The sequence below is a fragment of the Alligator mississippiensis genome, chromosome 3 (assembly GCF_030867095.1).
Source record: "Alligator mississippiensis isolate rAllMis1 chromosome 3, rAllMis1, whole genome shotgun sequence".
Lineage (NCBI taxonomy): Eukaryota > Metazoa > Chordata > Crocodylia > Alligatoridae > Alligator > Alligator mississippiensis.
This window is the reverse complement of record NC_081826.1, coordinates 233,340,944-233,368,860: the sequence shown is the minus strand read 5'-3', so window position 1 is coordinate 233,368,860 and position 27,917 is coordinate 233,340,944. Positions and strand designations below refer to the sequence as shown.

General features: G+C 40.4%; 1 long non-coding RNA gene across 1 annotated transcript; it reads left to right on the top strand.

Annotated features, from left to right (window-relative positions):
• LOC109282387 (uncharacterized) lies at window positions 1-26,165 on the top strand. Its single transcript, XR_002089356.2, has 2 exons — window positions 1-148; window positions 16,797-26,165. It is a non-coding gene; the product is annotated as an uncharacterized LOC109282387 (long non-coding RNA).
• Window positions 26,166-27,917: the final 1,752 nt, after the last annotated feature.

The following is a 27,917-nucleotide window of genomic DNA, read 5'->3' as shown; positions in this document are numbered from 1 at the left end:
TTATGCCAGTTTAGTTATTAAGGACAGACTTCTACCCCAGGTAGTTAGTCTTACTTAGGGTGATATTTACTATAGAGAGAGTGGAGGATAACTAAGAAGACCACTTGGAGTTTGTAATAAGAAAATACAACTTGATCCTAGACAACAGGTACATACATCAAAATATGGGGTTATTTGTAGGCTGAAGACTGACTTTGTAGTTCAGATGTGCACATCTGGAGAATATTGCTATAGCTAGACTGAAAATAGCCAGATATGCCTGTTAAGTGGAGGGGGATTCAGAATCAGAAGATGTCATATATATATATATATGTGTGTGTGTGTGTGTGTGTGTGTATCATAAACTTCAAGAGTTTTTGCTGCACCAATAGTGCAATAAACAAAATACTTGAAAACATGTATAAATGGGTTTGTGAAGTCTAAAGAAAATTACTGCATATTTATGATTTTTAAAATCTCAACAAGGTTTCATGCTTATTTCATACTGTGACAAAATAGTAATCTAAATTGCTTTCTTTTTTCCCTTTTCTTTTATTCTTTGAATTTCTGAGCACTGGATAAGGTAAACCACTTTGTCTAAATTTTGACATAAGGAATTTTGCCCCAGCTGAGTTAATTTGACATGAGAACTTCATTTATATCAGCAAAGACAAAGACAGAATTGTGTTGGGAATCTAATAGTATTGATCTGTGAGAAAGTTATACTGCTGAGCTCTCTATAATTATGTGTCACAATCCAGTTTGCAACTGAGGAAATTTATTTTCAACAAGTTTCCATTAAAAATAGTTTTTATTGAAAAGAAATAAAATTCAAGTAACATGCACATGCTTGTACAGAATCAAAAGTCCATAATTTCTGCAGTGAGCTGCAGTTAAACTGGTGCTGCACATTCCTCCAGTATGTAATAAGTGATACTGGGAGTTTATGGCAGTCTGTTGTTTTGCATTATTATTAGTTCTGACTTCTGCAACAAAAAAGAGAAATTTCTAGTTACTGCAGGCTGACACCACTTGATATCCAAACCCATTATGTGTCATTGTACTCAACAGCAAAAAAAATAATGTACCTCACAACTGGAAGTGCACCAATGTGAATAGGGCAAATGATCTCTTGTGCAGCTGTAAATATTCTCTGCTGATGAATACAGATAACCTCCATATAAGTTACATGGGAGAGTTGCATAAATAATGCATGCAGTATTGGAAGTTGTTTAAAAATAAGGCCCCAAATACATTTCCTCACTCCGTTAAACAGCAAATAATATGAGCCTACCCTTGTTTCTTTCTTCCTTAATAGCCTCGCTGCCACTCAGCTTTTGTCTTTCATTAAGACTCCTGCTGGTGCTGCTTTAGGTGCAATATAACATAATGACACTGAAAACAGTAGGAGGACTTAACCCCACTGCACTTTTCCTCCATCATAGAAACTAGTTTATCTGAGATAGGATCCGACACAATGGAGGATAGACTTTTTTTCATGACTATTTAATCACTTACAACCCTGACAATCTCAGTTCTGAGATTATGACTGTGTCTTGCTATTGGTATAAGAGAAGAAGAAATCTTGAAGCTACTGTAACAAAAGTATTTATCTCATACAGCCAGTGAAGCCATAGCCTTTTGACTCTGTCTCAATGTTTTGTTCTCAGATAAATGACATTTGTTGTTAATCTTTTTTTTTCTTTCATCCCTGTGCCCTCTCTGTCTCTCGGGGAGTGCACACCATGCAATTTCCTTCTTTTAGAGCCTGTGTATTATAATAGCTAAGCATAGCTGTGCATCTTTTGTATGGCCACTAGATATAAAACTCAAATTAGAGCCTGTTAGTGTATTGACACAGAAGTTAATAAACAGGACCACAGTGAAGATCCCTATAGGTGAGTATTCAAAAGAGCTTAAGACACTTCAATGAAATGGCCACAAATATTCTCATCCCGCATTGTCCTCAGTGGGAGTTGGTGGATGCCAAATATTTTTGAAAAAAAAAATCTCTCAACTCAGATACCTGAATGGGAGCTGAGATCATCTGAAAATCTGACAGGCACTGAGGGCACTGAGCACCTTTGAAAATCTTGGCCCTAATTTCCAGAGACAGAATTCAGGGCCAGAATTTTATTCACACAAGCAGCATGTAGATAAGTAGTCTGATTGACTTGGGAGAGGAAGTGCTATTCGATGTATATCCTATGCTCAATGAGCTTTGCACTAAAAGCTGGATTCTTACACCCTTGTATATTAAACTCAGTGGGATGTCTTACAGCAGGAGATGTTAATTTTCCACATTCCAAATGTACCAGGTGAAACTGGAATATATTTAACCTATTTTCTTTAAATATGTATTCCTTCCATTTAGTAGGTAGATAAATTAGCCACTTGGTTTAGATTCCAGAGCAAATATAAGCAAAGAAATTTGTTAGTGCTAATGATGATTTAGCCAAGGTAAGCACATTACTCCAAAAGGGGGAAACTGCTGCCAACATAGGTTTTGTTTTCCTTAGTCAAATTAATTGTTTATTGGTAGCTGATTACTTACATACGTTGAAGTGTTTTGGATAAGAGAAAGTGATACATATTCATTTTGCCTATGTGCAAGAAATACTATACAGATGTTGTACAGTTTTTACAGGTGATCATCTAAATAAATCACACAATGCAGCTCATACAGGAATCTATATACTTCAAGGAAACAACATACAGAGGTAGCCAAGCTAGCTCTGTAAGCTATATCTTTGGAACCCAAAGCAGTATAACCCTGTAAGCTAATGCAGGCCAAGATATACTGCTTCTTGTCCTGGGGTTATCAAATGCTGAGCAAGCTTAGGTGCCTCTGCATAGTGTTGCCATGTACCATGCAGATTTATTCAGTAAGGCCCCCTCTGCACATTACGTGTATTGCACAATTAACTGCTCAATTGCACAATTACCTGGAGACCAGCTACACATGCAAAATAGCTATCACACAATAAAAAGCTCCAACCAGCTATAAAGTTAGACCTCAAAAATGTGTACTAACTTTATAGCTGGTTACTATCAAACTTAATTTGCACGTGTAGCAGGGTCTTCCCTGTGGCTGGGAGCCCCATCAGCTGACAGGACTCCCAGCCACAGAGGTGCACCATGCCCTGAGCCCTAGGGATTGTGGCAGCTGCAATCCCCAGGGTCTGGGAATTTCATGAATGCTGATCTTCTGGCCCCAGGGGTTTTCCACACCTCTGGGGCAAGGGGATTGCCCTGCAGTGATTCTCTGGCCCCAGGGGTTTTTCACACTCATGGGGCTGGCAGATTGCCCTACAGTGATCCTCTGGACCTGGGGGTTTTACACACCCCTGGAGGCAGAGAGATCACTGCAGCAGGGGTTCTCCAACCCCCAGGTATGCATGGGGTGCCCTGCAACTCAGAGCCCCTCAACTGAGCTCCCTCTGTACCAGCAATATAGTATGATGTGATCTAATTCACTATCTCACAATCGTGCCTGCTGCCATGCATGTGTGGCATGGCAGGAAGCACAATTGTGTGACTCATGCATCATATCTTTACCTGCACATGTAGAGGAGGTATAAGTCAGCTTTTACTTCTCCAGTGTAAATAACGGGGATGTTCTCTAGTCCTGAGGATGCACAGGCAAAGCAAACTGTTGACACATAATGCATTCGCTATTATGTTCTGCTATGTATTATGTTTTATTATTCACAGCTTGCCCTATTATTCAATTAATGATTTGAGCGAGGAGTCCACTAATTTACCTGAATAATGTTTTCTTAAGGAAATCTAAAACCAAGAAACAGAGACATTCTCATAAGATAAATCATTCTCATACAGTTTTTTAAATAGAAAGGGATATGTGTTTTTGAATATTTGATCAAATAGCTTCTAGTACACCCAAATTCCTTCATCTCTTACTGACTTTTCTCCATTATTTTCCAAAAGGATTCCATTAGCCTTACAGTCTTAATCAGAATGAATATTTTTAAGGGTAATTAAAATGGACTCATTTGTTGAAGTTAAGGAATGTGATAGTGAGCCTTACTGTAGAGTACTGCTGTAAACATAGTATAAATGTGATCTAAAGCAGTGAACTCCAAAATTGATATACAAATTCAAAACAATGAGCAATAGTAAAGAAAAAGTTGTTCATTAGTTTTGTTAACCTTCATAAGAAGAGGTCTGGCATACCCTGAGATTTTTCTGGTTTGTTTATTTCTTTCTAAAGCTACTGTCTGAAAGTTCCTTATTGATCATATTAGGACTGTATTCTTCATGTGCAGCAAAGATTTTTGCCAGCACAGCTGTAAAGTGCATGCATAATTTTCCCCACATTGAAGAAGTCTGCCCTGATAGATGAAGTATATAAAAAAAATTGTCATTCTGTGGATTTTTTCGAGTTCGCAGTACCATACTCAGGGTGCCTCATTGTCAACACATACTAGAAGGTCTGATGAGCCAATCTGCTCAAGTTCATCAATTTCATAGAAGAAGAGTAACATTGGAGTGCCCACAAAGGATGCTGCTGTCACAGTAACAAAAATAATAGAGGCCTATATAGTAACATAACAAAGGGGTGGCGAGATGGGAACCCACCCTGGGCACCAAGTTAGGACGGGTGCCAGAACCCTTCTTCCCCTGCAGAGTTCATGCCCCAGGAGGCAGAAACTCCAAAACAGGTCCCAGTTACTGCTGCCACTTTAAGAGTAACAGCCAGGGTTTGAATTACTCAGGAGCTTGGGGGGGGGCTTCTAAGATATGAGAGCCCTCCCATAAGAGATGAGAACCGTGCCATGGGATGGTTGGCACACCTTTTCACCCCCCACAACAGCCTGGAGCACATGAACCATCACACACAGCCCCCAGCCCATCATGCACCTTTCTAAGCAGCCCAGGTGGTGGTGGCAGTGGCCACTTGCAACAGCCACTGCTGCTGGCCTCAGCCCTTTGGTACTGGCAGGGCCTGCGGTCAGTTTTTATTAAAAAAATACTCTTTGATTTGGTCAACTAAATGATATCCAAACATACCCTGCACAACTCTGACCCCGGCCAATTTTTTTGGTAGACCCCCCCCAAGAGTCAAAGTGCAATTCGAACCCTGACAAAAGCTGGGTGGGGAGTTGGGGAGGGGGGGAGAGAGGTAACAAAAGTGGGAGGAGCATGCAGCAGCAGCTGAGCTAGGGACTGTTTAGGAGTTTCTGGCATGGGTAAGACTTCCCGTTTGAGGAAAGGGATCATGTTCTTTATCATTGTTTTACCCCAAATAATAAGACTTCTGCTCCCTGCCGCCCCTGCTCTCAGAACTGCACACCCTCCACCCCAGTTCTGGGGCCCTGTCCCCTGCCTTCAGAACCATGTGTCTCCCCCTTCCTCTATCTTCAGGGGTTTCCCTGAGTAACAACTCTATTTATTATGCCACTGGGCCCATACTGACTAATGCCAGTCAGAAAATCAGAGAAACAGCAAAACAGTATTGAAATGTGGCACACCATGTCCTTTCCAATGTGGGCCTGTGGTCAGTTTTTATTAAAAAAACTCTTTGATTTGGTCAACTAAATGATATCCAAACATACCCTGCTCCCTTAGAGGCCTGTGGAATGTTTATGAAAATGTATTATTTTAATACAGAAGAAAAACCCTCTCCTTTTTCTCCCATTTTTTCTATCCCATTTCTTCCCCATTCTTTGGCAGCCTGTAGTCAAAACTACACTAAGGCTATGTAGATTACCCGTGACTATTTCAAAGAATATGCAATACCCGGCCAACCAAAATGGCACAAAGATAAAGAAAATATACTGCATCTCCAAGTTCACAATTCAAAGGATCATTTATGAATAACCTATCCCTGGCAAGGCTTTATCTGCATTCTCTGTTCTTCTTTACAATACTTCATACTTTGCCCCATGAAAGCGTTGCTTTACTTCTGATGCTGTTTTATTAGCGTCATCTTGCTTTGTTTTGTTTCCAGTTTCATATTATTATTTACCCCAAAAGCCTTCTGCCAAGATGAAACATTGTAAGATGATCACATAGTTAAAAAAGAGCCAGTGAGGCTGTTTCCAAAGTCAACATATGTTTCTAAAGTAAATGTAATTTTTAACTTTGGGAAGTTGGATATAACATTTGTGTATATATGTACCTCTAAGTGCCTTACTTACTAGACCACTTTTACTTCTGGCTAGAAGCAGCCTATATGAAAGTTAAAAGGAATTGAGGAGCTTAAGAAAAAATGTATAGTAATCTTACACTACTGTTTTGAATCATTTTTCTCCACAGACAAAACCATGACTTTTAGTGAGACAGGCAAAGTGAAGATAGATTGGTGTATGCATATAGCACAAGAAGTTAAAAAGGTGAAGTTTAAAGACCTATTTATATTGCGTGAAATCTTTAAGATATATTAGTAAAAAAAGGCTTATTTTTCATGTGTTTTCCTCTGCCTCTTGTTTTATTTATTTTCCTCTTGTTTTATTTCATGTGTTTTCTTTTCTCATTTTATTTATTGCAAGAGCTATTTTCAAATAAAATAAAATAAAAGGATCACTTTGGTTTAGTATGTTACCTTATCCTTTTGCTTAGTAAGCTTCTTATAATTTTGTTGATATCAACTATTTCTGATGTCACAAACAAGGAGTTATTACAAAGGCTATGATTTTATCACACTCTGTTTTAGTGAATTTCATGGTGGGGAAAAATTATACTAATGGAAAAGTTATCATGTGTGCTTGCTGTGTGCTCTTCTACTCTGTAGTATTGCCTCATGGGAGATGAAGCTTGGAGAGTCAATGGCCCCATTGCTTCTTATAGGCTAGCACCCTGACTAAATGATGTCATTCTCTCCTCTCGCTGAGTGGTAGTGTATCATGAGAGTCATTTCCTGTAGCGCAGTGATTCTCAGTTAGGGTGCTGTGGTATCCTGGAGTGCCTTGAGATACTTTCAAGGTTGCTGTGGGATGCCATGCAATGTTAACACTATTAGGTATGCAAACATGATTCACAAGCTAAAACCCAGAGATTTAAAATTCATGTTAAAAACAGTCTGGCCTATTGTGGTCTTTTTGAGTTTGTAAAGGAAGACCTGTTTTATTAGTTTTTCCTGTAGTCAAAATATGTGAATAGTAAGAGCTGGCATTTTCTGAGGGTTGTCTTGAGACTAACAAGGGGTGCCTCAAGCTGAACAAAGGGTGCCTTGAATTTGGAAAGGTTAAGAGCCACTGCTTTAGAGTCACAGTCTCCATGATCTCTGTGACCACCTGGAGAAAAAAAACCAAAACCTGTAGTCCTAATTATGAACTTAGATCAGTAATAAGGGGCAAAATCAGCTAAATTCTGCATATTTCTTAAAAAGAGATAGGAGAAACAAGTATACATTGTAGAGATGTTTTCTAAAAGGAATATTTTCCATTTTCCTTTTGACTTAAAGCATAGCTCTATTATGAAAAGTATCACAGTTTTACTCAAGAGAGCTTTTCACAGAGGGCCAGATCCTCTGATGTAGCTTTTGGCAGATGATCAGACAGTGCAGTGGAAAGATGCCTTTAAGCCAGCTAAAGGCTGCCCTATAGCACTTCATGATTACAGGGTGGGATGCACTACTGTCCTTTCTAATGATAACAGTGAGTGCAGCCCAGTCACTGCTAGACCACAGAGAAAAATTCTGCAATTTATCCACTGGTTCTCAGTTGCCTGCCTTGGTACCAAACATGTCTACTTGACCTTTTGTTTAAGGGTCCAGTGCATTTGGAATTAAGGTGTATATATGTGCAGTCTGACATACACATTCACTTATCTCAGCTTAATTCATTATCCATAGCTCAGGTGGCTCCATCTTATTTTCCATTTCTAAATTAGTACACCTTTAAATGCTTCCAGTATGTTCCCTTTCCCTCTGAATCTTCCCAGCCTACCAGCTTTTATTATTATGACACTTGGGGCAGTCTCACTCAACTCACCCTCCTTTCTTTTACAGAACTGATCTTTTAACAGATCAGTGTCTTTTGACTTTCTATTTCTCAACATTAGCAAAATAGGCTTGTCATTAGCACTGTAGTTGAGAAGTCCTTCTTTATGGCTAACAATCTGGATAGTGCGTTTGAGCAGATACTTTTTTTTTTATCTAGGCCATTGATTTATCTTTTCTGTCTGGTTGTTTTAGCAAACCCTTTGCAGCCTACTCGATTTAATTTTATATTGTCAAATAGCCAGCTACACAAAGCCAAGTAGAGAAACAGTCATACGTAATAATCAACATCTTACTAGTTCATTGCACTATGATTGGCTAACTATGGCCCAAAGAGTTCATATTGGCAGTTGGAAATTGCTGACAGGAGCTCGCTCACTATGCTCCAGTTTTATCAAGCTGTCCCACCCTCACTTAAACCTGCAGAAGGGCCTAATAAGGGTGAGATTACACATTACAATTAGATCATGTTAAAAGAATTTAGAACTTGAATGATCATACATTAATGCTCATTAACTAGTACTAAGTGTTCTTTAGGTATTTTAAAGTTGTGTTACTTTGGCCCAGGATTTTCTTTGAGCTGGGCTACCTAGCTTGAGTTACATTAACTTCTGGGTGTTCACCTGAGATAAAACCACCAATTGGCAGTCCTCCAGTGTTCCAGGAAGCAACGCCCCCAGGTGGACTAGCTATCATCCAGAATTCAATGGCCCTGGACTGACAGCTGGGAACAGTCGGGCAATAGGTAGGTGGATGGGGAGGTACAGAAAATGGGTGAAGGTTGGTAGGTCAGCCAGAGGGAGGGGTACATGTTGGCAGGATTGGAGGGAAGAAGAGGCAGGAGGAAGGGGGTAATGTGTGGGTAGGGAACTGTTGGGTTGCTGCCCCTTCTGCCCCCCAAATTGTCCCCCTGATCCCCAAATCACTCCCTCCAACCCTAGATCACTCCCCTGCCACCCCAATTGCCCTCTCTGCCTCCCATCCCCCATTGGTCCCTCCACTCCTGGATCTCTGCCCTGCCACCCCAATCAGCCCAAGAGTGCTGGAGGCCTGGGGCGGGGGGGGGGGGGGGCAGGGTCGTTCCTCTTCCCTGCCTGCTCCTGGAATACCTGCAGATTACATTGCTCCAGCATACCTAGATACAGCCTCCACCAGGCCCTGGAACTGAAGGTGAGGCAAGGGGCCAGGAGCTGGTTCTAGGTGGAGCCTGGCACAAACTGCAGAAAGCCCAGGAATAGGCAGTGAGGGGAACTTCCACCCACAGCTCTGCTGCTGGTGTTGCTGTCCTTGGGCTGACTGGGAATTTGTGTGGTTGTGTGTGTGGTGGGTGGGGGGGATCATGGGGTAGAGGAGGAATCCAGGGTACAGGAGGGATCCAGGGGCTGAAGGGGTGCAGCAGGGTCATTTGTGGGGTGGAGAAGGTGATCCAAGTAGCACAGTGGCTTTCCATCTCCTCACCTACACCATGGCTGGAGAGCTGGCAAGCAAGGCAGGCATGGAACAAATAGCCACATCCCTGTTCACGAGCCCTCTAACAACAGGTCCAAGCAGTTCACATCAGAGAGGGCATTAACCCCAAAAGTGTGACTGATCAGTGACACTAGTTAACATTAATGCAGAGCAACATTACTTAGAATTAGCTCTTGCAAACTCTAATGTGTGATCTCACCCTGAGAAGATGTGCTGAGCAGGTGTAGCTCCATGCATTCTACCTACACTGCTTCAGCTGGTCCTTTTTTGCAGCTGGCCTGCATAGATATATTCTTTTGGCTGAGAGAAGTTTGAGTATGTTGCTGTTAGAGTACAGAAAATAGCTTAGGCTTGGATTCTTCAAGGGGCCTAGCTTTCTTGGATGCTTTTAAATCTTGTATTTAGTTGCAATACCACCTTTATAAAAAATTAAAAGAAGGGCTGAAGATAGACCTATTGCTAATGGGCTGTAGTGACAGCCACAGAGATGTTGTGTATGTACTCTTTGGTCATAAAAGTCCCCGTCCTCTTGTCTGTCACAAATCTCCCACACAAAATATATCATCACTATATCTACCCTATAACCATTTGGGAAATGGGATCATTTTCTTTATTATCATTATACTTTTGGAAGTACTAAATGAGGGCACAGTAACAGCCTGTACTGTGCTGTGTCAGTGGCACACGGTTATTTTTAGCTGCTATGTCACCATAGCAATGCACTATAACGAGTGAGCTCATTGCTATGGCAATGTAGCTGCAGCATCACAGTTTGTGCCCGCCGATGCTGTTGCCATGGCATTACTATGTCACTGTAGCGTTACTTGTAGATATTCTCTCAAAGATTATACTTATGCTCCTTGTCATCACAATGATTAGGAGTCCCAGTCTTAAGATCCAGTACTGGGCTGTCAGCACCATGAAAAACAGGACTCTGCAGGATCTCAAGGTGGACACGCATTTATGATTATGGATTATTTTAACATTTAAAATACTATTATTCAGTTTGAAACGTTCCACACCCAAAAGGACAGCTGCTCCTCAGGAGTTTTACAGCAATATTTCCTTTAGGTAGATGCCTCACATATCTTCCTTTCTGCTCCAGACCTTTGCTGTCCAGGTTAAAATCTCTTCAGGTGTCTTTAACAGCAGCTTATGATCGTGTATCTCTCAACCCCAGCTCAATATGACTAAAACAAAACCCGAAAAGACCCCTCCCTACTACCTCATTTCTTAATCACTGTGGACAGCACATCCTGCCTATAATCCATGGCCATAACCTGATTATGATCTGAAACTTAGGCTTTGCTCTAGGTCTTCACATCCAAGTCATGTCTAAGTCTACTGCATTCTTTCTGCATAATATTGCTAAAATACAGCCTTTCCTATTCATCTAACCTGCTAAAACTCCTGCCCAAACATCATGTCTGGGGTACTGCAAAATCCTTTTCTCTGGCCCTGACAAATGCAGTTTTCCCTGCTCATATGTACCCAGAATGCTACAGGAAAGGTATTTTTCTTAGCCCGCTGCTTGATCATATAATTCCTCATTTTTTTCTATTGGATCCTTCTTCCATATCAACACAATGCTTGTCTTCATTTTCAAGGCCTATCCCATCCCTAACTCTCATCCCATATAATACATGGTCAAATAAATGGCCATATTAAGTGGCCTCTACTTTGCTGTGACATGAGCATCCATTGCCCTCTTATTAAACAAACTTTTTTATGTTTCTTCTATCCTGTTGGTCATGTTTAGGAGAAGCACCTCGCCTCCATTGTTCTTCAAATCCTCATTCAAATTCTCTTTTTACAGCTGCATACGTGTTACAACAGGTAGACTAATGACATGTTACAACTGTCATGATGATAATCCTGTGCCACTGTTACCTTGTACTCCACCTTGTCTATACCTATTTTTTTCTCTTGCCTCATTTTAACTTCTTTATGCAAAGAACTGTCTTATTCTGTGTTTATACAGTGCTTAGCACATCGTGGACTTTGTACGTGACTTGGCTTTTGAAATCAGGCTTTCAAAACTTGAGAAATCCACATCATTAGGTACTTTTGAAAATATCATGTTTTTTGTTTAATTCTTTGGTATTATTCTTCTAGTATACCTCTATAACGTATTAAACTGCATGGGGCTTGAGTCACTGCTGTGTTACTGCATCTTTATGTTGGTGTAATTGCAGTGGTCAGACTCACAGCTACTAATTAGGAACATAATATCTCTTTGAAAAAAATAAACATCTTGCTTTACATTTTAGAACAACACATAGAAAATGACAGAGCTACTATACATGAGCTATCTGTAGTTTAAGTTTAGAAACTCAACTCTATTTTCTTTTTCTATTTTGTGTTTTTATTCCCCTGATGAACAGTTTTTCCTATTCATTTTAATGTGCTGTGATGCAACAGACATCAGCTCAGTCTTACAGTAGGTGTTTGCTTACCTGCTGTGAAATGAAAAAAAGATGAGGCATATTTTACAGTGTTGTAGAGACTGAGATTGGTATGCTGATTTTCTTCCACATACCTCATTTGACTGTGAAGACACGCTATATAAGCATCTGAAAAAATCAGCAATTTGCTGTGAGTACTTAAGCTAGTCTTAGCATACAGTTGTTAGTATTGTTGTATAATTTACTGTAGTCAACTTTCAAAGCACAATTCAAATTATCTAGCAAAGTTATGAAGAAAAACAAAACGAAACAATAAAACGATGTATTTCAAGTAACAGTCAATTTGTTAAAGAAATTCATTTTTTCCCATTTATTCTATAGAATAAACACTAAAATAGAGATGTGTGTTTTCTTCACATTAAATCATCACATATAGGTGGATAAAATTACTGTTGAGCTGGTGCAACTGCTTTTCAAATAAAAGAGTCTCTATTTCAAGTAGGGAAAGGACAACTATGAAAGGAATATAATTTTGGGTCATCTGCAAATTTTGTCACAAAACTGTCCATCTCCCTGTTCCAGGCTGGTAACTGATATATTTAACTGTACTAGTCCTTGTAAATATTACCTAGTGGGAACCTTGGTGTATTCTGTTGTATACCTTTTGCTTCTATTGAAAACTTATTATTCATAGCTACTTTTCCCCCCCTGGACATGTCTACACAAGGCGTTTACTCTGGAGTAGCCTAGCTAGCTCTGCAGTAAATGTCTCGGCATCTACATGTGCAGCCCTGTTAGGACACAGGAAACTAATAAACTCTGTAGTAGGTTAGTAATTGTAAATACAAGCTTTATCTTGCTGCAGAGTTCTGGGGGGGGGGGGGGTTTGGATGCAGAAGTGCATGTGTAAACACTCACCTAGCTGGTTGGGGTACACAGGTACTTTAGTGTGGGGGCTGCCTGCCCCTTGTGCCCCAAGCCAGCCCCTTCACAGAATGTTGAACCAGGGTGGAGCAGCCCTGGGGTACAAAGCTGGCCCCCTGGACCTCCTGCCAGCCAGGGCTGCACTGCCCTGGCTCCGTGTACTACGGTCCCAGGCACTCATGTAAATGAGGCATCCAGGAGCAATAAACTCTGATATAATATGCACCTGAGTTTATTTCTGTGCATTAATATGCACATGTAGCTAGACCCCCTATATCCTAGCCAGTTACTAATGATGGTACTTCTTATCTTATGACTATTTAGTTTCTTTAAGAGCCTCTCTTGTGGATTTCTGTTAAAGGCTTTTCGAAAGTCTAAATAAAACATGTCTTCAGTTCTCCATTATCCTATATATTGCTGACCTCCTAAAATAATTCTGTGCTAGAGATTATACCTGATAATGGAATAGATTTTATGGGTCCCAGGATTACCATTGACACCTGTCTTCATGAAAGCAGTGCTTTAGATTTCAGGATTATTATGTCACTCTAGATGTACCCTTTTCTGAAAACCTACAGCTCTATCAGAGATTTTTAAACAGTAACCTAACCAAGGTCTATAGTCCATAAACTCCTTCTGTCCACTACTGTAGCCATGCTTATATTCTAAATAACACAGTAAAATAATTAAATAAAGATTATTCATGGATTTAAATTCATGCATATTTTTCAGTTTTTGACAGGAGTATCATTTTATGAGCAAGAACAAGAACAAATTACACTACCGCCTGTTACCTGCTAATGCAGGGGTGGGCAATTATTTCAACTGGAGGGCTGCTTACCCAGTTTTGGCAAGCTGTCGAGGGCCACATGTGTAGCCCCACCCCTTGACAGGTTCCTCACTATCTTGTGATTGGAAGTCCCACCCCCTAACCCCTGACCTTTGCCACCAGAAGTCCCTCCCCTTGCTCCCAAAAGTACTCATTTCAGCAAGGGGTTTTGCCATCTTGGAATGAGAAAAATACCAAATTATATTCTAAAAAGCAAACATCTAAAATATTAATTTGATTTCAAAAAATATTTTGTCCTGTTTACATTTGTCTGTGTAGTGTGCATAGAGGTAATTGTATATAATAGCTTAAAATAAAGTCTTACTCTTGTATATTGTGGGGGGGGGGCTCAGGTTTGTGGGTGCAGGGGCATGTGGGGCATGTCTTTGGGGGGTAGATATGTGTGTGGGTGTGGAGTGAGGGAGCATTTGGGTGGGTTTGGGTGTGGCTATGTGGTGTGTGGGGCTTTGTGGGGGGCTTTGTGGGAGTGAAAGTGACTGGAGTATATGAGGGGGTGTGGATGTGGGAGTCTGTGTGCATGGCAATGCGAGGGGGTGTGTGGGTACATATGTATGGTGAAGTGTGCGTGTGGGACTCACCCTACAAACACATACATGCACCTGGCTACTGGTGCATCTCATGCTCCCTGGTCCTGGGATGCAGCTGGGAGCCTTGTGGTGCCGGAGCAATGTGGGGGCAGGAAGGCAGGGAAATGGCTGAGGGTGGGGCAGGGAGCCAGGAGCAGATAAATTTTTTCTAAATTTTTAGGGGCCCTGTTGGCAAGATAGAATAGTCTGGCAGGCAAGTTGCATAGGGATGGAAGAAAGGAAAAATAAATTTTGAGATCCATTTAACCATTGCTTTCATTTGCCTGCTGTTTCCTGTGAGCACTCAACCAATGGTGAAGAGACATTAGGAAAAAGGGTCTCCCTAATTACTGAGTAGGTTAATGGAATGGTGCTTATATGCCCTTCTCCCTATTCAGGGTACTATTTTACATCCATAAGTAACCCATCAGTCTCTTGGGATTCCAGTAGGATCAGCTTTGGCAGTTTGCTATGAGCATGGCTCCAGTTCCCTCCTAGACACTAGAAAGGTTCTTGTTCTTTTATTTAATCCCCTGCATTTTATATATTTTTTTCTCAGAAGTTCAGAGACTTGGTAGTTAGAATAGGTATAATAAGTTCATGTAGTCACAACTTGGTAAGTGGCCAATGCTGGTGCTCATTTTGTAGGTATCTGACTTCCTTGAAAATGAGAATTAAGTCCAAACTAGGGGAAGACAACTTATGCAGAATGTGGGACTAGAGGTCCTCGTATCTTGTACAGCAAAGGGCTCACCTATTTTGTCCACACCTTCAACTATCCTACAAAGGAAGGGCTGGAGGGATTCCAGCAACGGTTCTGACACCAAATTAAAAATTTGGATAATGAGGTGAGAGCTAGATGTATCTTTCCATTATTCAGTATGGATTTCAGACGTCAGGTTGGGTTGTCCTGCAAGAGTTAATGTTGAATATTTCCCTAGATGTGATAATAAAGTTGTAGCCTATTTAAGTCACCTTCCTGATGTCTTGTCTTGTTTCCTGGGGTGTCCAGAACAAATATATATTGCTGCTCTACAGAACTAATCTTCTCTCACAGTGATAATGTGTATACATGTTCATGCATTACTAGACCACAAATGGCCCAGGTGGTCAAGTAATGCAGTAGGTTGTACAAGGAAGATTAGCTTGAGTATATTAAAGCAGGATTTATAAACAGATTCGTTAGGAAAGTCATGTACAATAAGTCTTTCATTTTCATCATTTTAGTGAACATGCACAAAAACTGTCACTGTTACAAAGAGCTACTGCTCCTCTGGCAGAGACAATAAGAGAAAACAAATGCAATGGGACACTTTGGAAAAGTCATTTCACTATTCAGCATTTTTTGCTGCCATTTAACATTTCACACACTTTCTTTCAAACAGCGAGTTTATTATAAAAGCGTGACTTGTCCCAGATATTTGTATTGAGATTCACTAAGCTCTGTCTGTTCAGACTACTATGCCTTTCAAGCTATAAAGCAAAATTCGTAGGATTTTGTAGGGGTCTGTTTGAGCTTATAAAAAGTTTATGAAAGGTTGGTCAACTGGAGATGAACTAAACTATTTAACTCTTTTGTCTTTTATTTGCACTCCTGAGTTTTCCCAGTGTGTGTATGATATAGAAAATGACAAAATATAAGTACTCATTTTTCCTTCTAGGAGGTGGGAAGGGCACTTCATTAACATATGGATGCCTGTCCACTAGAAACAGTTCTGCAATCACCAGCTCATTTAACACAGTCTACATTTTGAAATAACTGTCAAACATAAAAACTTTCAGTCAGAATGAGCCAGATTTGTGATCTAGAGGTGAAAGGCTCTGGAGTTTGTTATCCTGCCTTGGAGCTAGGTTTTATCATTTTCTAAAAAAAAAAAAAAATCTCTTCTTTCATTGGCTCTAAAACTGAGAAAATATATGTGTGCAGAATAGACAATAGATTCTGTGTTTGTGCGTGCATGTATGTGTGTATTCTGTTTATATTCCTTTTTTTCTGTCATGTGTACATATACACCCATGCTCATACAGATTTATGAAATTTTTAACTTTAGATAAAAGACAAAGGGACATTTTGCTATATTTCTTCTTACAGAAAGACCACACAAATACTTCCCAGCAGAAAAAGCTTAAATTCCTATTAAGAGAACAACAAAGCAAGACATACAAAAGTATCCATGAGAGTCTGAGCTGAACTGGCCACAAGATGGCTCCTTTTCTGGAAGCAACATAATTGTTAAATATGCAAAACTCCAGAAAACAAAGGCATAAGAATGACACAGAAAAATAGATGACACCATTCTCTGTTAGCTGTTTTAAGTACTATATAAATTGACATACCTATGCCTTTCTAATTAAGATCTCTGAATGACTTTGTTTAGTAAGACATGTCATAAAAATTGAAGAATACCTTGTATACTTGCAAACAGTTAGGCAAGTAATAGTATTCTACCATTTTAGCAATCTGTGGTTTTAAAACTATTAAAAGTACATAACTATACTGGTGTCAGCAAAGTAGTTGCAGAGATTTAGAGGGTAAAAGCTAATAGTTAAAAGTTTTCCCCACTCTTTGAGAGAGAGGTTCTACCCTGCCTCCATGGTGATGTTCATCTTTATTCAGATCTCACTCTCATTCTGTGCAGGTCCAGCTGAAACTTCAGAAAGAATACTTATTCCTGTGCATAGATTCTCCAGATGAATCAAGACTGACATCCACGGCAAATAACAATTTCCGGTCTAAAAATGGGGAAAAAAGAGAGATTGCTCCAAGGAAAATTTCCAACAACTGACAGTGACAAGTCGACTGGAAGATTTGAAAGAGTAAGCGTGACTTCCTCTGATGATACATTGAAAAATCACCTAGTACATCACAGCTGAAGAGTACGCCGTGCAGTTTTTAAACTTCTTTTTTTAATGCTACCATTGCTGAACTGAAAAATCACTGTACAGTTTTATTATGTTATGGTAATATTAGTAGGCTAATTTAATTGAAACCGTCACCTTAGCCACTTCATTTTACCTTCATTTTAATTATTTGCTCTAGCAAGGTATTACTGTAGTTGAAAGAGTGAAAGAATGTAAAATTTCTATAAGCATTCATTCCAAATCAAGACCTGTATTGATTTGATAATATTCACAAGCTTTTTTTTATGTTCCATGTGTACTTGAATTAATAAGTTTTACTTGTGCTCACTAGAGCACTTTTTATGCCTGAATACTCAAATATTCATTGGAAGTGAATTTTGAAGTATACTTTCCCCATTTCTAGCTGCAATTTGTTTTTTATTGATTAGTTACATAAATAATGAGTAAAAACTGAGTAAGGGCTTCAGGGTGTCAACCATATTAGATGGCAGCACTGAAATAGAATATTACATTCCTGTATTATGTTGATGTTTCCATTCTGAAACACTGGTATTTCAGAATACCAAAATAGCTGAAATACAGTTTTATGTTTGCTTTTACTACTGTAAGTCAATAACATAATGAGGTGCTTTTTATAGAATGTTATGAATAAAAACTTCTGATAGTGACAGGAAACCAGAAAGAGATGAATTAAACTAAGGATGACTGAAGATCAGAGTGGGTGATCTTCCTGCAGTATATTTCTTGTAGCTTGTTATAGCTGTACTGTGTGCATCATGTGAGAGAAGATTATGGAGAAGACGTCTCAGTTTTAACTGCCTATTTTAAGAGGGAATAACTAGACCATCAACTTGATTCCAGACTAATATATTATATACAAAGACTTGCCTCAGATATTATGTTAATATTCTTGCAAGTTCACTGAATACCACTTTAACAATATCAATATAATTACCCTATGTAATAATTGGAACAAGTGGGTTTGATCCATTATAGTTAAGGCCCATGTAACTTTGTAAAAATCAGAGTAAAAAAACCCAAACAAACCTCTGCCTGCAAAATTCACATATATTTGATTGTTTACATTGATGTGGGAAACTATAGCAATAATAATTGAGATTTAATGGGTGCAAATAAATATCTAAATGCCATAGGATCTACCACATACAGGAAAAATGTGTGTTATTAATGAAGATGTGACCTTGTATTTTCACAGTGTCTGATTAAGTACACTGTGTTGGCTGCTCATCACATTGTTTGAATGGGATTCACTTCTTCCTCCTATGGAACTTATGGCCACTATAGTCACAGTTCACCGACAAGTGATGATTTCAAGCTTACTATTTCACAGGTTAGAGCAGCACCTGTATAGTAGTAAATGTCACTGGAATACGTGTGAAATGGGCTTCAGGCTCAATAAGTGATAACTGTCTCCCTGATGCTCCCTATTTCTCACTATCAGTGCTACTGAAGGTGGCTGCTGCTATGAGCCTGTTTGACTTGGGTAGATAACAAATAGCAAATACTGATTAAAAAATACTTCATAAACAAGCCATGGATGTAATTTGATACCACAAACTATTAAGTGAACAACTTGAAATAATGAAAAAAAAATCATGAATAATCACAATCTCTCTACATCTAATTTACTAACAACAAGAATAAAGGGACTGTATTCAGTGAAAAAATAATTAACAATGAATAATTTGGATGACTCTTCTATTCATTTTCTTCCACTGCTTTATTGTTCCCTGTCAAACTCATGCATATCCCTTTTTTCCTCCATACAACTTTCATCCTTGATGGATAGAGTTTGTGATTTGGCAGCCATCTCCAGCCAATGACAGTATGAGATCACTTATGGAAGCTACTGTGGCTACCTGACTAGCTGGGGACTAGGTCATTTTAGTCATCCACAGCATTTGATTCACAGCTTTTGAAAGACTTAAGAATAAAAAAGGGGAACTGAAAATCAAATATATTCTATGGCATGCATTCTCTTAAGAGGATAATTAGCTATTTCATTAGAACACCAGATTTAGATGCAGACCAAAAACAAAGTATGAATCAAAACATACCTAGAACTAGTCTATAGTTTAGGCTAAGGATGGGCAAAGTCTGGCCTGCAGGCCAGATACGGTCAGCAGAGGACTCCATTTCCCAGCTGCTCCTGTGCATGGTTGGGGCTGCTCAAGGCATGGGGACCAGCCCCTGCTGTGCTGCCAGGGCATGTGGCAGAACAGGGCAGGGAGCTGCTCCAGAGCCACTGGGATCTTGTGATGGGGGCAGCTTGCTCTGGATCCAGGGCACAGCCATGATCTGTAGCCTGCATGCTCTGAGCAGAGGCACTCAGGCAGGGGATCACAGCTCTGCCCTGGGTCCTTGCAGTGGTGACAGCCTGATCTGGAGCAAGGGCAGGGCCTCAATCTCCTGCCTACATGCCCCTGCCCAGAACATAACAGGCTATAGATCACAGCTCTGCACTGGATCCAGAGCAAGCTGCCCCCATCATAAGATCCCAGCAGCTCTGGAACAGCCCCCTGCCCTCCGCTGCCGCACACCCTGCCAGCCTGGCTGGGGCTGGTCTCCAAGGCAATCCCAGCCTTAAGCTTTCACAGTGCAGCTGGGACTGGGGTCTCCATGGAGACTGGCACCAGCCTTGCAGGCAGGGGCTGCTGGGAAATGGAGTCTGGCCAGATCAGCCATTTTGTTGTCATGTCCCACCCCCTGCCCCCCAGTTTAGGTTAATTTAAGATAAATGAACCAGAATTCCAATCAGAAAGATGCCCCAAATCTGAAACACTTGAGTTTGTATACCCATATGTGGACATAAGATTGACAGCACGGTATCATCTCTAACTGTAAGTAAGGCCCTGCTGCTCGTTACATATATTATGCAATTAACGGGTGAATCGCACAATAAATTTAGACTAGCCACCCATGCAAAGTAATTATCACACCATAAAAAGGATTATCTAGATATAAAAGAGCCAACTAGATATAAAGTTAGTGATTGACAATGTGTAATAACTCCAGAGCTGGTTTCTATCCAGTTTTAATTTGAATGTGTGGCAGTGCTCTAAGCTCCTTAGCTATAACTGGTCTCCAGTTTAAGTTATACTTTTCTCTTCTTGTAAAATGGCCTGAGCCTTTGTTGGAAACGGGAGCATAGAAATCAAATAAAAGAGTAAATAAATAAATATGTAATATGTAATAAACTTTTGGCCGCTGATTTTTCAAAATCCAAAACCTTACATTATGAAAAGAGTTATAAAATGTTTGGTATTCACCAAATATATTAAGATGAAGAAGACGAAAAAAATATGAATTGCTTGCTAATCTTAAAATAACCCAAAATTTAAATTTTAATTAACAAAAAGCATATCAAATAAAGGTAGCAATGGACATAGAAAACACAGGGTAGTATCTACAGTTTCCTGCTGCACAATATGGATCTAGTGGTAATTTATGGTGATTAGACAAGTAATCTCACAGGCAACACCTTACATTTTCTGTATACACCTTTGTGATTTCTTTTACAGTTCTTTAAACATAAAGGTTGAACAGGGCACAATTATTTTGCCTTCAACTTATTCATGTAATGCAAGTGACAAGTTCCAGCAGATAGAGTAGACATCAGTGTCACTTGCTTTGTTTAAAATAGTGGAAATTTTGACCTGTATTCCCATGAAAACTGCCTTATCCATTCATCTTGATAAGAAATGTACTATTTCTCTGCTTATGTTTTACTCTAACAAGAAGGCAGAGCTATTCCAGTGTTGCCTAATATTTATTTTTCTTATAGAATTAAAGTTGGATCCTTGTAAGGGCACAGGATGGGGATGGACTGTTGATGAGTTCTACCTGAATTAATGTATAGGACAAGTCTTTAAAACAACTTCATTCATAGTTTATTTTATGTTGCCTTATTTAACAGTACCCAGACATATACTAGATGTTCTACAGAAAGCTACAAGACAAAGTTATTTCCACACATACTTTATAGTCTAACTTTAGAGGCAACACAAGAGGTAGTGGTGGGGAACAAACAATTGTTGGGAGTTGAGGAGGAAGAAAAAAGTTACACACTAATAAGGTCACATAAAGCAAGGTTATCTCTAAGCCCTCCTCAGTCACATGTAGTAAGAACCCCTCCTCCTTCTGCTCTCCAGCAAAAATAAAGGCAGTGAAAACTGAAGCTCTGAAAGTGCCTCACCTTTGAGAACTACAGTCTGCATTGCTCATAGTTTGCTGAAGAGGGGAAGGAGTTCTTACATAGTGGTGTATTACAAAAAAATGCTCCCTGGCTCTCACAAAAATCAAGCTGGCTACCTTTCCTTCTTTTTACTTTCCAACTTGCCGAGAGTAGCTAGTTGGGTACACAACTGTGAGTAAGCTGTATCCCACAAAAAAAGGGACAAGTTATTTTACTTGTGACTATCGTTCCCAGTAAACAAGCAGGTACATGGAGTGAGGGGAGGGAAATGGACCATGTCTTTTTGCAGCAGGATGCATTCATAGAGGAGGCCCTAATGAGGGTAGCACTGTTATGTCCTGCCACTTATACTCAGGTAGAAGCCTAATGGTTCAGTGTACAACTGGTTTGTCTTCTGACATCCCTTTTGTGTCACAGATCAAAGAGAAAGCAAAAGGGACTAAAGCAGGAGTGGGCAAAGTCAAACCCATGGGCTGAATTGGGCTTGTGATGGACTCCATTTCCCAGCTGGCCCTGCCCATGTCTTTCCAGCTGGTTTCCATGGAGACTCCAGGAGTGGTGGGGCTGTGACAGCGTGGGGCTGGGGTTTCCATGGATATTGGCCCGAGCAGCACTGACTGGGTGGGGAGCTGCTTCGGGGCTGGGATCTTGTCCTGGTGACAGATCATGCTGGAGCCTGGGCAGAGTACTCTGCTGCAAGATCCCAGCCCGAGCCCTGGAACATCTCCCCACTCAGTAGCCATGCACCCTGCCAGTACTGCTTGGGTCAGTGTTCATGGAAACCCCAGCCTTGCCCTGCCACTCCTGGGGTTTCCATGGAAACTGTTTGGCATGACATGGACAGGGGCTGCTGGGAAATGAAGTTTGGCTGCCCACCCCTGGATAAAGCTTACCTGTACTCCTAAAGCCATGCTGCCACTACACTTCCCACTACTTGACTTGTTGTCCCTTCAGCAACCACAAAAGGTGCTGCTTTTCCAGCTGTCCTTGCAACTAAATGGATGTATCTACAAGTGCATGTTACAGTGCAGTAGACTAATTTGCTGTTCAGTAAAACATCACTGTCTACTCATGCACAGCAAGGGGTAGATGTAGACTAATTTACAGTGCTGTCAGATAATCCCATTAGACACAGGTACTATCTACCTGAAGAGTAAATTCATGCACTTAAATACATGTGTAGATGGTGATGTCGGGATTAGTTTACTTTGGCTCAAATTGCACTGTAGTTTATTCAGTCACATTAATTGCATGTATAGACATTCCCAATGGATGCCATTTAGGCATATCCTGCTCTTGTTCAACCACATGGAGAGGAGGAAGGGGAACCTTACCTTGTCCAATATCCTCTTGGTTCATTGCTTAAATTATTATGCTTCAAATTATTACTAACCTCTAAGCCTGATTTGTAATATTAAATATTAAGAATTTTAAAAATCCTTCACTTCAAGCTATAATTTCTCATTTAAGTCAAAGCCTCCTAATATCCTCTGTGAGTGTACTTTGTGAATGTCCTATACTGCAGAGACTGTAAGGGGCACTTGAGGACTGCTTCAGACTGCAAGAGCTATGTAGGTGGCAATAGTATAAATGAGAGTCAGGTCCTTAACATCTGATCTGGAATCATAATCACAAAATATGAGAAATATTATTTGAAAGAAGTAGGTGCCAGACTGAATGTTATTAAATATGAACTAATAACAAAATTACTCTTGTATAGCTCTTTTCCTCAGAAAACCTCAAAGTCTTTTACAAAGAGGCTCCTCTTATTGTTCCCATTTTTCAGATGGATAAATGTGAGGTACAGACAGTGGAAATGATGTACTCAGGTGGCGCATCTACACATGCATTTGATCTGATATCAGTTTACTCGCAAGTAAACTACTAACAAGTAAACACACCCAGGCAGATGTCTACATATGCTGGGAAATGGAAGCAGATTTACTGCTAATGGCAGCAAACTGCTCCCACTTTCTGGGGCCCTACAATGGATCCCTGCCACCACCAGGAGGGTGCTAGGCAAGGAGCTGGTAGGGAGCACCAGGCCAAGAGACAGCTGTCTCCTGGCCAGGGCTGGGAGATTACATCCTGCTTCTGGGGCTTGCTGCTGCTGGGGTGAGGACAATGTCCCCCTGCCCCAGAAGCAGGGAGCTCCTGGTCCTGGATCCTAGATAAGGGGCAGGGGTCTTGGAAAGAGCTGCATGGGAGGGGCAGATCCCAGTTCCCTGCCCCAATCTACTGGTGAGGTAGCTAGCAGCTAGCTCACTGCTAGCTGCTCCACTGGCATCTCAGGACAGGGAGCTGGGACCTACTCCACCCCTGCATCTCTTTTGAAGTTGTGTGCCTTGATTGCCTGATCAGGGCATGGGGCTGGGACCTGCCTCTGTCCAGGACAGTTCCCAGTCTCTACTCCATGATTATGGGGCAGAAACTGAGAAGTCTGTTCCCTGCTCAGTTTCATGAGTGTGGAGTTGGGCAGGGAACAGGCTGGGGAGCTTGTATAAGCAAGTACTTAATGACTGCACAGTGACCCAAGTTACTGTGCAGTAGTGCCGTCAAATGGCTTTTTTGTGATGCTATTTTGCAGTAGCCCCCAGACTGCTGTGTAGTAATGTTGCGTCATGGGATATGCCATGCGACGCTACTGCGCAGTAGTCTCAGGCTACTGTACAGTCAATGTCTTGTGTAGATGTGGCCACTAGGTTTATTTTTTTTGGTACAAGATAGACTTTTTGTGTTTGGTAGAATTTCTCCATCAGTTATTGTAGTGGTCTTATTTTATATTACATAGTTTGAGTATGAGATTTATTTTACTTTTTAATGGATGCATCTACATGAGACGTTTACTGCAGTTGCCTAATTAGCTCCACAGTAAAGTCTCGGCATCTACACATGTGGCCCTATTAGGTCACAGTAAACTAATTTACTGTGTCATAGGTAGGTACTTGTAAACATAAGTACTATCCTATGGTGGCATTCGTTAGTGCACAGAAATGCACATGTAGACACTGATGGAGTTGTTTGGGGCACAAGGGTGTTTCAGTGCAGGGGCTGCCTGCTGGCTAGCCCCACCCTCGAGCACTCTTGTACCCCAGCCAGTGCCTCTGCATCATGTTGAAGTTGGTTGGAGCACCCTCCAGCTGGCAGGCTGACCCCCAGGGCCCCTCCCAGCCAGGGCTCCTACAACACACCTCAACATGGTGAGGTCCTAGGCGCACCTTCAAACATGGCGCCCAGGAATAATAAACTCCAGCACGATATTTGCCAGAGTTTACTGCATCACAATTTCATGTGTATATGTACCCAGTAATTAACAGATAAAATCTGTTATAATAATGCATTTATATATCATTGCCAAATAAAAGGTAACCACCAGATGGTACATTTTATGTTAAGCTGAACAGCACATTATATTATGCCTTTGTTCCTGTGTTTAGTAAGATGAAAATTTATTCTAGAGCTACATTGTTCCTTATATTATGGGGTTGGTGAAGCTGATGATTTTTTTTTACATGGAATATCGAGCATCAACCATAAACATGGTGAAAATTAACATCTTAGGGCTCAGTTGTAGTGTATGGTTATGAAACAGCAGTAGATTTGCTCTTGTTACTAAAACATCAATTCCTACTATGAGGATTTTTTTATAAATCCACAATATTGAGGATTTTTAAAATATTTTTTTTATATTGATAAGAATAGCATAGAGTTAGGCTGGAATTACATTTTGTTATTCTGTCTTACTTTGTTATTTTATTGTGTTTTATAAGGCGGAGGGTGGGGGGGGTCTGTGATCTTTTGTTGTAAGCAGCCCTTGGACTTTTAGGGAAGAGGTGGCATATAAACCAAACACATAAAAACATAAAGGAGCAAGAGTAGTTATAGAACTTAACTTCTCTTGAAGTGCTGTTCCTGTCTTTGGATGAAACTGTTTCCAACTGAAGTTAGTGGGAGTTTTGCCATTGCTATCAATAGGGCCAGGATTCCACCCCCTCCCCGCTGCCATATTAATAGTATCTCAACCTTTTACTAACACTGTCATATTTGCCAGCATTTCTACAGTATTTGGCTTCAAAGTTTTGCTAAATATTAACATTTTGTATGCTGAATCAGAGGGAACACTGAAGAGAATGTGGTATATTAACAACATATTTGATTCGTTCTGGTGGAAACATGCTTAAAACATAATTAGCTTGTGTTTAATGGAGGGAAAAATTAAGAATATCTGTTAAATACCTTACATAAGAACAAGACTGAAACAAAATGCAGTTTAAGAGGACTGAAATTTGTAAGCAATTGGAATAAGTATGAAAGTAATACATTTAAAAATTATTTGGGAATCAAAATTAGAGGGTTTTTGAAATGAGGTAGTTTGTCTCTTGCTTTTTTAATTTCTTCCTTCAAAGCTCATATATCCTATTGCCAGTTTTTGACATCTATTATATCTCTGTTACCATCATGGGATTTTTCCTTTTGGAATTCTGGGGAGAAACATTTTTCCTCCATAACTGATTTAAGCTGCACCAATCTGGAGTGTGGCATTAAAAATCTGACATTGTTCTTTAGGCAATGACCTATGTCTTTAAAATGAAGAATATACATTAAATTTTAATGGCTTCATTTACTTGGATATTATTGTTGACTTTGTAATTCCCTCTTCAAAAACACAATGCTAGCTAATGATAACAATCTTTGTTAGGAAAAATCCCATCTCTTTCACACATGATGGCAGATTCACCATCTTGCCATTGCTGGATTTAGTCTAATGTCAATATTTCTACAAAGCTGAACACTGCCTGTGAATGCTGTATTTCCTCCCTTGTCATCATTCTGTGTAAGGCACATTATTATTTCCTTTCTGTTTTCAGCTCCAAATAACATATATACTGAAAGGTTAAGAAATAAACAGCTAAACTGCCTAACCATTTCATTTTTTCTACCTTCAGTTTTTCCTACGTGCTTGAGTTTGGTGACTTTTTTTCATCATATATGCAATTTACAAAGAATTTAAAAAAGAAACAGTCTCAGATGGACTGATACTAATAATGAATTTGGTTGGATTTGGCCAATACTTTCAGCCAAAAGAAAAAAGGAAAATTGTATTTTGTTGGAAAAGAAAAAAAATATATTCTGATACTTTTAAAACATATTTCCTTTTCTTCTTTTCAAAGTTATGTATTTATTTTGCCATTGACTTCAATTTTTAAAAAGTGTGGATAAAGGGATAAGCAATGAATGCAAAACTGGAGGTGCACAACAAAGCACATTTTGGGTGAAATGAAATGTTCTGAGTTGATGAAAACAAGATTTTTGGCTTTTTAATTTTAGGGTTGGGGAACCTGAAAAAAAAAAACATTGAAATTCAACCCGACCCCTAATTTTTTTTTGACAGTTTTTTAACACTTGTTATTTTTTTTACATTTTAGCCAGATCACTATAACATAACTCTATCCTTTCCCATCCCAGTGGGCACATCTACGCATGCAATAAATTTGAAGTGGACTTACTGAACAGTAAAAATACTGTGCAGTAAGTCTCTTGCGAACAGATTTGGACCCAATGGGAGAAGCCAGAGGTAGTTGCTCCCATCCTAATATGCCGGCAGCTCCTGGGGGCAGGGGGCAATCTCTCAGCCCCCACTGCAATTGCAGAGCCAGGGCTGGGAGCTCCCTGCTGCCAGGGTAGGGGGACATTGTCTCAGCCCAGGCTCCACCATTGGAGCCCACCTCAGCAGCAGGCAGCTCCCGGGGGCTGGGAGCAATCTCCCGCTCACTGCTGCGCAGCTAACAAGGACCAAATTTGCTTCCAGTCAGATATCTAAATGTGCCTTACTGCTCAGCAACTACTCCACAGCTAATTTGCCACCTGTATTATCAGGTGGCAAATTAACCATGGAGCAGATCAATTTACTACACAATAAGCATCTGCATGTGTAGATGGTAATGTTTACTGCATAGTATATTGGTCTACTGCACATTAAAGCCTCTTGCATAGACATGCCCAGTGTTACCATACAAGACTCCGGTGATTACCAGAGAGCCATAATTGCAACATATATTTAAAAACCTATTTTTCTTATATCTTTCTTTCTAGGAGATATATATGTAACAGCTCCACGACTTGCTTGGCTGCAAGCTAAGTGGGTGCACCATGCTTAAGAACCTTTGCAAAAAGGGCAGCAAAATGCTTGCACAGGGTGCTGTGGCTTTTCCAGGCAGGAAAGTGTGCTATGCACCATGCCTGATTTTTATTGGATCATTTGCACTATGACCAGAGCCCCCATTGCAAACTGAGGGCTCTAATTGGCTGTGTTTGCACCATAAAATAGCCAAAAAGCAGGAAAAGGATCCGATTCTAGTCTGGAGAGAGGGAGCAGAGTTGCAGCCTTCTCCACCTCTGCAATGGGAACTGAAACTTGCTGAGGGAGTGCCATGATGGCACCCCATGACCAGTGGTGTCCCCCAAGGCTCAATCCTTGGACCTGTACTCTTTAATATCTTTATTAATGGTGTGGACAAGAAGGGTTTCTACAAGTATGTCAGGAGCAAGGGGAGGACCAGGGAAAGTGTGGGTCTCTTACAGAATGGAGGAGGCAGCCTTGTGACACGGGATGCAGAAAAGGCTGAAGTGCTCAATGGCTTTTTCACGTCAGTCTTCACAGGTAAGGTTAGCTCCCAGACTA